The sequence below is a fragment of the Neophocaena asiaeorientalis genome, unplaced genomic scaffold (assembly GCF_003031525.2).
Source record: "Neophocaena asiaeorientalis asiaeorientalis breed wild unplaced genomic scaffold, Neophocaena_asiaeorientalis_V1.1 scaffold204, whole genome shotgun sequence".
Taxonomy (NCBI): Eukaryota; Metazoa; Chordata; class Mammalia; order Artiodactyla; family Phocoenidae; genus Neophocaena; species Neophocaena asiaeorientalis.
The window spans coordinates 3,844,463-3,854,659 of NW_020173922.1; positions in this window are offsets into that span (position 1 = coordinate 3,844,463).

Here is a 10,197-nt window from a genome sequence, read left to right on the forward strand (position 1 = left end):
ATAAAGTATGTGTTTAGCACTGTGATCATCAACCCATCTGAGGATGAGCTCAGAAGGTTATAGGAAAAGTGTAGGACTCTGAGGAAGGGCAGTGACCCTGAACTCCATCTGGAAAGGGTGAGGGAGAAGAAGCCAAGGGGGAAAACGAAGGTGATGAGAAGAGTTGGAGGGGAAGGTGTGAGGAGTATGTGTGACTGGGAGGAAGCATGGAACCTGATGAATAATGGAGAACAGCTTTATTACTTTCACTTTTTGAAATAAGAACTGGCTTATGAAGGTGGGGAGGGAGCAGCCTGGGAATAAATGAAATGAGAAAGGAAATTGAAAACATCATTTCTGGCCTGCTGATGAGCAGATGTCAGCATGTCCTTAGCCTCCTGCTGTATTGCGTGCTTTTCTAGAGATAAATGGTGGTGCTCACACAGGTTCCAGTGGGGCTCTAGAATATTCTGATTATGAGAAAAGAGGGCTGGAAGTTGGGTACTAGTCATCTAGTCCCTGAAGGACTTTTTTTACATGAGCTGTTTCACTATTAGCATTGGATTTAACTGTGAAACTGAAGGGAGGTCAAATAAGAATTTATAAAAGAGTAGGTTATAAGCTGCTGGGGTCTCTACCAAGATGACTCTAGGGATAGATTTTTGGAATATCTAGAAGGCAAAGAGTTGGAAACACCTGCACGAAGCCATTGAGAAGCCTAGCAGAGCATAGCCTGGAGCAAGCCTGCCTTCTGGCCTCCCCTCACAAGAAGCTAGACCAGAGGGCAGGGGAGAGAGGCAGTTCAGAAGGAGATAGAGAGGCTGACTCTGAGAAAGCAGCCACTGTGCTGAAATTCATGAGAAGTTCTCTGTGAGGACGCATTCCCTGCAAGGGGAGACAGGCAGAGTGTATACTTGAGACTGGGCATCTTCATCCAGAATATTTTTGCGGGGGCTTCCTTGGTGGTGCAGTGGTTGAGAGTCCGCCTGCCGATGCAGGGGACACGGGTTTGAGCCCTGGTCCGGGAAGATCCCACATGCTGCGGAGCAACAAAGCCCGTGCACCACAACCACTGAGCCACCACAACCACTACGTGTCCCCATTGGCAGGCGGATTCTTAACCACTGCGCCACCAGGGAAGCCCCAGAATTCTTCATTTGACTCTTCTCTGCATCCAGCCAAAGGGAGTTATTTACTAAAAGTTGGGAGAAGTGGCCAAATATCGCAACTTGAGGGGTTAACCAAGGTCTGTGGCCTCCTTTGGGGTGTACAGGCCTGGCACAGGGAGCAGTTTTGCCCCTGGGGTAGATTTTGCTGACTCAAGGTCTACATAGTCTGAAATCCTGCCTCTGACAGACACCATGGAGAACCTGGGATGGAAGAGAGATTAAGGAGTGCTATGAATTCCAGAATCCCAGTCCCAGGATTCTGATGAACTAGACACTTGGATTCTCCTATTGAAAGCCTTGTCCATAAACAGTACTGGAATCAATAAGTACTTCTTGAGCACTTTTGGGGGTTATATGAGGGATACATTAAAAAAGCATGAGAGGGACTTCCCTGGTGGTGCAGTGGTTAAGAATCTGCCTGCCAATGCAAGGGACACGGGTTTGAGCCCTGGTCCGGGAAGATCCCACATGCTGCGGAGCAGCTAAGCCCGTGCACCACAACCACTGAGCCTGTGCTCTAGAGCCTGTGAGTCACAACTACTGAGCCTACGTGCTGCAACTACTGAAGCCTGTGCGCCTAGAGGCCGTGCTCCACAATAAGAGAAGCCACCGCAATGAGAAGCCCGTGCACCGCAACAAAGAACAGCCCAGCCCCCGCTTGCCCCAGCTAGAGAAAGCCCATGTGCAGCAACAAAGACCCAACACAGCCAAAAAAAGAAACAAAAAACAAAAAATACACCTCAGAGTCTCAAAGAAAACAAAAGTATGAGACTGCCCCTCCTTTCAAGGAAATTAACGTGCCTTCTGATGAGATTGGAGCCTTCTCCTTCAGCCATTTCCTTCACTGTTTTCACCTGTGTGATCCTTTACCTCTATACTTCCCCATCTCTTTTCATTTCCTGTTTTCTGGCCCTTTCTTGTTCCCTTCAGTCATTTTCCTCTCTGAATATCTTTGCGTTCCCTCTCCCACTTGATCTTTCCTAACCTTGTCTCTTGGTCTTCCCAACTTCCCTCCTGCCCTGGGATGATGCTAAGTTGACTGCACTGTTAGCTCCAGATTGCTGTAGGCCTCCAGCAGAGGTTAAAATTCTGTGGTCCTGCAAGTGTGTCCAGACTTGGACAGGCACAGGTATCCCTGATTTCCCAGAGTTTAGAAACTGCTTGAATGAACTAACCTAATCTGTCAAAGGCAGGTGGAGCCTGTGTCAGAGGAGTCTTAACCATGTCCAAGTAATATTAAAGACATGAGTCAAGAAGCACATCCTGCTCTCGCTTTTCAAGTCTAATGGCCCAAAGACAGGGAACAAGTTGATATGGAATGATGGGGGGATGACTCATTAAAATTATAATAATAATTAGGAACAACCAGATAAAGACCATAGAAAAGGACAGTTTCATGGGTGAAACATTCTGTTTTCCCACATTTTATACTTGGTGAGTGTGTGCGAGTGATCAGCACACCCAGACTCTACTTACGCTTCAGCTACGACTTCAGTTTCAACAAAACCTAAATTTGAAGCCCTCAACCCAGACTCTCTTTTCCTTTACTGAGCACCAAGGACCTTGTTGGTGTTCTTGGCATTAGTAACTTCAAGGCAGAGTTGAATGGGTTTGTGTAAGTGACTTTGTGTGGAAAATGACACCTGAATTTTCCTTGCTCAGCCTCAGCAGTGCCTCAGACACTAAAGGTAAAGAAGTATGCACTGGAGTTTTAATCAGGTGTCTCAGATGGCTTTTCATACCCTATGGGAGAAGGAACCTGAATTTGTTCCCCTAATCCACAGTTGCCACACTAACTCTGGACTGCCCAGCAAGAAAGGGAGGTTAGCTGGTTGGTTAATTGGGTTTTTTTCCCCTCGTTCACTCATTTACTCAAAAACAGTGCCAGACACTGGAAATGTGAGAATGGAAAAAATTACGGTCCCTGTCTTTCAAGAGGCACAGTCTTGTTGGGGAGACAGGCATAGAAATAACCACAGTCCAGGTTGGTAATTGCTATTGTACAGGTAACATGTGATCTCAGAGGAGGGAACAGCTAACATGAAAGAGGGAGGAAAAGAGGCATTTAAGCTGCTCTTCTTAAAGGATGAGTTGAGAATGGGCCAATCTGAATAGAGGGAAAAAGCAGATTCCAGACAGGGAACAGGAATTACAAAGACACAAAGGACTGTGGTGGATACAGAGAATGGTGAATTTAGTATGAGTAGAGGTAAGGAGTATGCTGCAAGAGTGCCTGAAAAGAGGACTAGAAAGGGAAGTTGGAGACCAATTGTGAAGGGACTGGTGTACTCTGCTAAGAAGTTTGGACTTTAACACATAGGCAGTGGGGTACTACTAAATGCTGTTAAACAAGGGAGTAGGGTAAGTAGCTCTTTTCTTTATAAAGAGGTCACAAAGTGGAGTCGGGGTAGAGACAGTTTGTTCCAGGGTCCCACGTACATTAGGGCTTGACATCTATTTCCTATCATCGTTCTCAGTTGGGAAATTCTTTCCTTCCTCCATTTTCTCCTCTTTTATTCCACAAAAATGTGGTAAGCACTTGTCATAAAGCTCTGAGTTAGGTCCTGGGAAAATACAAATGAGTAAAAACCACTTTCTGCTCAGAGAAGGTTATAGTCTGGTTTAGTTATTCCCAAACTCCATACTAGAGTATTCCCTGGTCCATTTCACTACCATGGTGAAATGAGAAAAAAAAAAGAACAATGCAATTAGTCTTTAAATAAAGCTAAATATATTCAGTATAAAAACCTCTCCTCTTTAACGTGAGGTTATATTCGTATGTTCACACTTTCCTGAAAAGATGATGGTAGTTTTTTTCTTTTAAGTTTACTTATTTGGCAAAATGAAAAGTCAGCCATATCTCAAAAATTGTGTGTGTGAGGGAAATCTACTGGTGAAGGTTAACTGCCTCATTCCAGCAGTGAGACTAAGAAAAGGCCTTTTTCATCCAAAGGAGTGGACCTATGCAGGGAACAAGGATTTACCAGTAATGACTGAGACAAAAGTAGGCTGTCATGCTACTTCCCACCCTCCCTAGACTCAGAAATAAGGGAAGGGGAGAGTCCCTGGCCCTAAGAGAGTCATAAACCCTAAGAGGGTTTATAAATCTCCTCTCTAGAGAGCAGCTGCTTCTCCTGAGAGCATTGAGGGGATAGCTGATGTTCCAGGAGCTCATAGGCCCAGGACGTCTGGGTTCATCTCCTCTAGTGGGGGGAAGGACAACAACTCTACAGAGGGATCCAGCAAGTGTAACAGGAAAAGCTGGTGAAACAGAAACAGTCTGCTCCAGTTTGAGAAGCCTCTGGCTCTGTCTTTTATGGGGTAATGGAATGTGGTCACCAGCTTTTATCAAAATTAACCAGGCATTCAGGTTTTCCATGGCCCAGGCACAGATAACCCACCCATCAATCCCTTTAATCATATCACTTAGCCAGTCTCGCTCCTGTGATCAGCAAAGCATTAGCACCTAAACTCAAACTACTGCACTATAACAAGACTGCATCATCCTGTTTCTAGCTTAGGGCTTATGGGTTTGAAATAATTTAGGAATCTGTTTGGGGACCAAACAGAGAAAGTCTTGTTGTGAGTTTGCAGTTTGCTTAATGAGTAGGATGCAATGCATGCGTGAAATCCAGAGGTTGGGGAGCCATTGGTCTTGTAGGAGAGTCAGACATATAAGCAATTATTTCAGTACAGCGTAATAATTGCATGTACAAAGGCACAAAGAACCGTGGTATAGGAGGAGAATGATGAGTTTAGTATGAGTAGAGGAAAGGTATATTTGGTGGGAGTTTCTAAAAAGCGGACTAGAAATGGAGGGTGGAGTCTGATTGTGAGGGACCGGACCAGGATAGATTCTTAGGAAGCAGAGCTGAGGCGAGAGCTGCTGACCAAGGGACTAGGGAGGTGGGGGGAGGCTTTCCCAAGGAGCAGGCCCTTGGGATGGGTCTCTTGCCTAGCCCTCTCTTTAAGGCTCTCTTCTCTTCTTCCTTTCCTCCTGCCCCACATTTCCTGTGATGCCAGGCCCAGAACATCCTTGCAGCCTGCTGCTCTAATTACTTCATTCCATTTTAATTCTGCTGAGTTAGGAGCCTCTGAATTCAAGAGGAAATTCACGCAAAATACCCGACAAATTGAATGTGCTGGCATTTCAGAAATACGTCTGACCCTATCTGCCCCTTCATGTTCCCTTCCTCTAGCACTGCCTTGACCAGCAGCAGATTGAAAAATCAAGGGTAGGATGTGCTGATGAGAAGAGGTGGTGGAATTGATGGAGTAAGATTTTGGGTTTAACTAACTTATTTGAGCCATTACCTTTTAGGGGAAGAGAGAAGGACAGGGTGAGGACTTTTTGATAGGTGGCTTTCCCTAGACCCTTTTGGAAACTTATGGGGTCCATCTCTGCAGCTCCAAAGCATTATGGGTATATGTGAGTTGTAATGTTTCCTCTTCCCTAGAGATATTTGCAAATTAAGAGAGATACCTTATTCCAAGCTGTTTATTGATGGAGATGGATAGAATGACCTCTTTAAATGAGGGGATTTCCGTTTATAAATCAGCAGTTCTCAAATTTTTTGCTGTCAGGATTCCTTTACAATCTTAAAAATTATTGAGGGGACTTCCCTGGTGGTCTGGTGGTTAAGATTCTGCACTTCCAGTGCAGGGGGCACGGGTTTGATCCCTGGTCAGGGAAGCAAGATCCCACATGCCAAGTGCCATGGCCAAAAAAAAAAAAAAAAGGAATGTGATTTCCAGGTAAGACATCTAAGATATGTTTACTGTTTTGAATTTACACTTACTTAAATAAAATTCGCCTTTAGAAAAAAAAATGATTGAGGGCCTCCCAGAGCTTTTGTTTGTGGGTTATACTATCAGTATTTACTGTACTAAAAATTAAAACTGAGAAATTAAAAGAATATTTATTAATCCATTTAAAAATAACAACGATAAACCATTACATGTTTAACATAAATATTTTGGTGACAGAAAAACTATATTTTACAAAACAAAAAAATAGTGATAAGATTGGCATGTTTTATATTTTTGCAAATCTCTTTAATATCCAGCTTAATATTAGAAGATACCTGGATTCTCACTTCTGCTTCTGCATCCAATCAGTGTCAATATGTTGTTTTGGTTGAAGTATATGATGAAATTCTGGCCTCAGAGAGTTGGAAAAGGAAGAAGTATTTTAGCTTTCAAATAATTGTGGATATTTTTCTTTGATACTACACCAAAACTCGATACATGGTAATTTCTTTTTTTTTGAATTTTATTTTATTTATTTTTTATACAGCAGGTTCTTATTAGTTATCTGTTTTATACATATTATTGTATATATGTCAATCCCAATCTCCCAGTTCATCCTGACACATGGTAATTTCTTAAAGATCAGTTGCAATGTGGAATCTGAAACCATATCAATCAATTCCTACTCTATTATGTTAAAATCCATTGGTTTACCTTGCACTTTAAATAAATTTAGTAACATCATGCATTGGTTACTTGGAAAATACAGATCCTCTGAGTTATACAGATCTTCCAAATGTTGATACATTTTCATTTACAGCATTTTAAAAATCACATTCATTGTATCACCATCAATCTCATCAGAGATATCTTTAAGCATTGGGAAGCCATCAAGTTCTTGGTGGCAGATACAAGTGTTCCAAATTCTAATTTTCGCTTGAAAGCTTGAATTTTATCATGGGCAACAAACGCTGTCAGTTGTTTTCCTTGAAGTGACAGGCTACGTTTGTTCATTTTTGGGAAACTGTCTGCCAAACACTCAAATCTGAATAATCTTAGTTTGTCTTCCAGTCATTCTAACAAGTAAAAATGATGTTCCATGAAAAAGGAGGGTAATTCAGCTTGAAACTCAAAAAATTGCCAAAGTGCTTTTCCTAGAGACAACCATTATACTTGAGATACAGCAGAAGTGCTTTATGTGTGCTTCCTATTTCCTCAGACAGAATATTAAAAAGATGTGCTTGAGGGTTGAGATTTATTAAAAATTAATAGGGTTTACAGTTTTATCAAGGACAGTCCTAAGTTAAAGTGAAAAATTTTTTTACTGCAGTGAAGAATACAAGAACTACTTGTACAGTTTAGTGCCATTGCAAGGTGCAAGCTATTTTACCCACTATTGCTTTTGCACCATCAGTGCAAATGTCAACACAGTGAAAAAGGAGAATAATGCCTTAACTGTGTTATGAAAATAATTTTGACCTTATGGACCTTTAGGGTCTTAGGGACCTCCCAGTGGGCCATGGATCATACTTGGAAAATCACTGCCCTAAACCCTGTGGCCACGTTCCTCAGGGTTTGACTCTAAGTCCTCTTTTCTTCTCACTCTCTGCTCTATCCTTAGGCAAACTCATCTACTGCCTTTGAACTGCTTTTGAAAAAATGACCCACACACTTATTATCCCTAGCTCTGACCCCTGCCTGGAGCTGGAGACTCATGTATCTAGCTGTCAACCTTGGCGGTTGGATGTCTCAAAGGCTCCTGAAGCAACCTAAGACTTTGCTTGTGGTCTTCTCCCTGGTTTTCTTCCATCAGGTTATACAAGCTGGAAATCTTGTTCTCACCACATTTGCCCTCCTCCATATCCAGTCAATCACCAAGTCCTGTTAATTTTACCTCCTAAATTTCTTTTTAGTCCATAACTTCTCTCTATCACCACCACCACTATCGAAGTTAGAGGCACCCTTATCTCTTGCTGGAATTACCACAACAGTCTCCCTTCAATCCATTCTCCTCATGGTAGCTGAGTGATCTTTTCAAAACACATATATGATCCTGCCAAAACTCTGCTTAAACCCTTTAATGACCTCCCATTTCTCTCAGGATGAAGGTCAAAATCTTTAACATGGTCTGACTCCCCAGTCAGGGGAGGTCAGGTTCTTTGGTATATGCTTTCCTTAAACATGTTCCTTTCCTTCATGATGCTCACCATGGTTTGTACTTATATATTCATGAGTGGGATTATTTGGTTAGACTGTAAATTCCCTCCTTTCTGAGACTGTAAGTTCCATGAAAACAGATGTTTTATAAATATTTACTGAGTTAGTGATCAAATGAGGCCTAGGACAATTCCTCTGAGCATAGGTTAACCACTGAAAAATAAGTCATCTGCCCAGGTCCCTGGGTTGGGGGAAGACCTATTTTTATTTTTATTGTCTCATAGCATTTCACAGAAAAATACTTCCTTGTGCGAGGCTTTCCATCAAAGCATCTTTCTAAGCGTGGGGACACATCAATCTTCCTTTTGACATAGAAGCCCTCTTTGCTTCCTATCACTCATGCTGCCAATGGCTCTTGGTGAGGGTTAGCTAGCAATTCTGGCCCTTCAGGAATATAAAGGAGGACACATCTCTCTCTCCCACTAGGTGCTTGGCTAGGAGGCTCTTTACAGCAGAAGAGAATAAAGTATATCAAGTGGAAGTGCCAAGGGGGAAACAAAAAGAGGATGAGTCATAATGTTTGTCCTCAGGGAGACTTCAGTCTGCTGTAGAAAATAGAACCCCATCTTGGGTTTTTTTGTTTTCTTTATTTTTGTTTTTTTTAGCTGAGGTTGATATAGAACTAGAAGTGGTCCTTCCTATAGGAGGGAAGGGAAACAATGTTTATTAAGCACCTACTCTGTTGTTAAGCAACGACCAGGCACTTTGACTGTTGTTCTCTCATTTAGTCTTTACAACAACCCTATGAAGTAGAAATTAGTTTCCCGCTTGTTTAGATGAGAAAACAACTGAGGCCCAGAGAGGTAGTGTAAGCAACGCAGTCAGAATGGTATATTAGGTCTGTTTATCCACCCACTCCACATTCCCCTTGTGACTCTGTACTGGTCAGAACTTGGCTGCAGGCAATGTCGTATACCACATGGCACCCCTCACCCCAATGTCTTAAACTACCACTTACCCACTTCCATCCCCCTCCACCCTCAGGTGATTGAACCAGAGGGAGGTTCTGACCCAAGGTCAGTCAGTTCATGGGCTAGCCAGTCACCTCTAATTTATGGTCCAGTGGAAAAAAGATAAGTTGAGCCAATCTGATTCCCTCTATTAGAAACCTCAACCTAAAGCAAAGAGTTCCCTAGCAGCAACCAGAGCCTGCAAGAGAAGCCAACTTGCCCAGTGCAGCTGAATCACATTAGCAGTGAGTGGAGCCTGACAAGGAAGAGCCATGACCTCCAGTTGCTGTGGAGCCTTGAATCTAGACTCCTCCCCAGCTCCAGTGCCTGCCCCTGGAGGCCCTATGTGGCTCCTCATGATCTGACACTAACCTTATATGCTTGAGCTAACTTGAGAGGGGGGTCCTCTTTTCCCATAGGAGTTGGACTCACAGGGTTATACAGTGACAGAGTCAGAATCTGAACCCAAGCTCATCTGACTGCATAGCCTGTACTCGTCTCATTTTTCCACACTGCAGAGGGGGAGTCACTGAGCAGTTCAAGGGCCCAACACCGTGGGAGTGAACATAGTCAACTTTGGAGAGAGGTACCAAGTTAAAGAAGGAAGTGTGAGGGACTTCCCTGGCGGTCCGGTGGTTAAGATTCTGCGCTTCCACTGCAGGGGGTGCAGGTTCGATCCCTGGTGGGGGAACTAAGATTCCTCATGCTGTGCAGCGCGGCCAAAAAAAAAGTATGTGTGAGGAACAGTTTCCTGCTGGGGGCTGTGAGGTGGTCAAAAGATTGATTAATAGCGGCTGGCCTTGCTTTGGGAATCCCTCCTGAGAAGTACACACCAGGCTAGCTAGAAGCCCTTGCGCTGCCAGTTACAGTTCGGTGTGCAACATCATGTGTGAAGTGACTAGTCATCAGTGACATCACTCAGTGATGCCACTCCCATAAAGGCCCTGGACTTTGGGCAGGTCAGAGTGAGGAACTACAAAGAGCACAGGCTTTGGAACTGGGCAGATCAGGATTCAAATCCTCTTCCTGCCTGTCTGTCCTTGGGAAGGGCAGCACTACTTTCCCAGTCTTTTCTTGTATCCTCATTGGCAGGAATGGAGAAAAGTCCTACCTCGCAATAAGGATTATGAGAT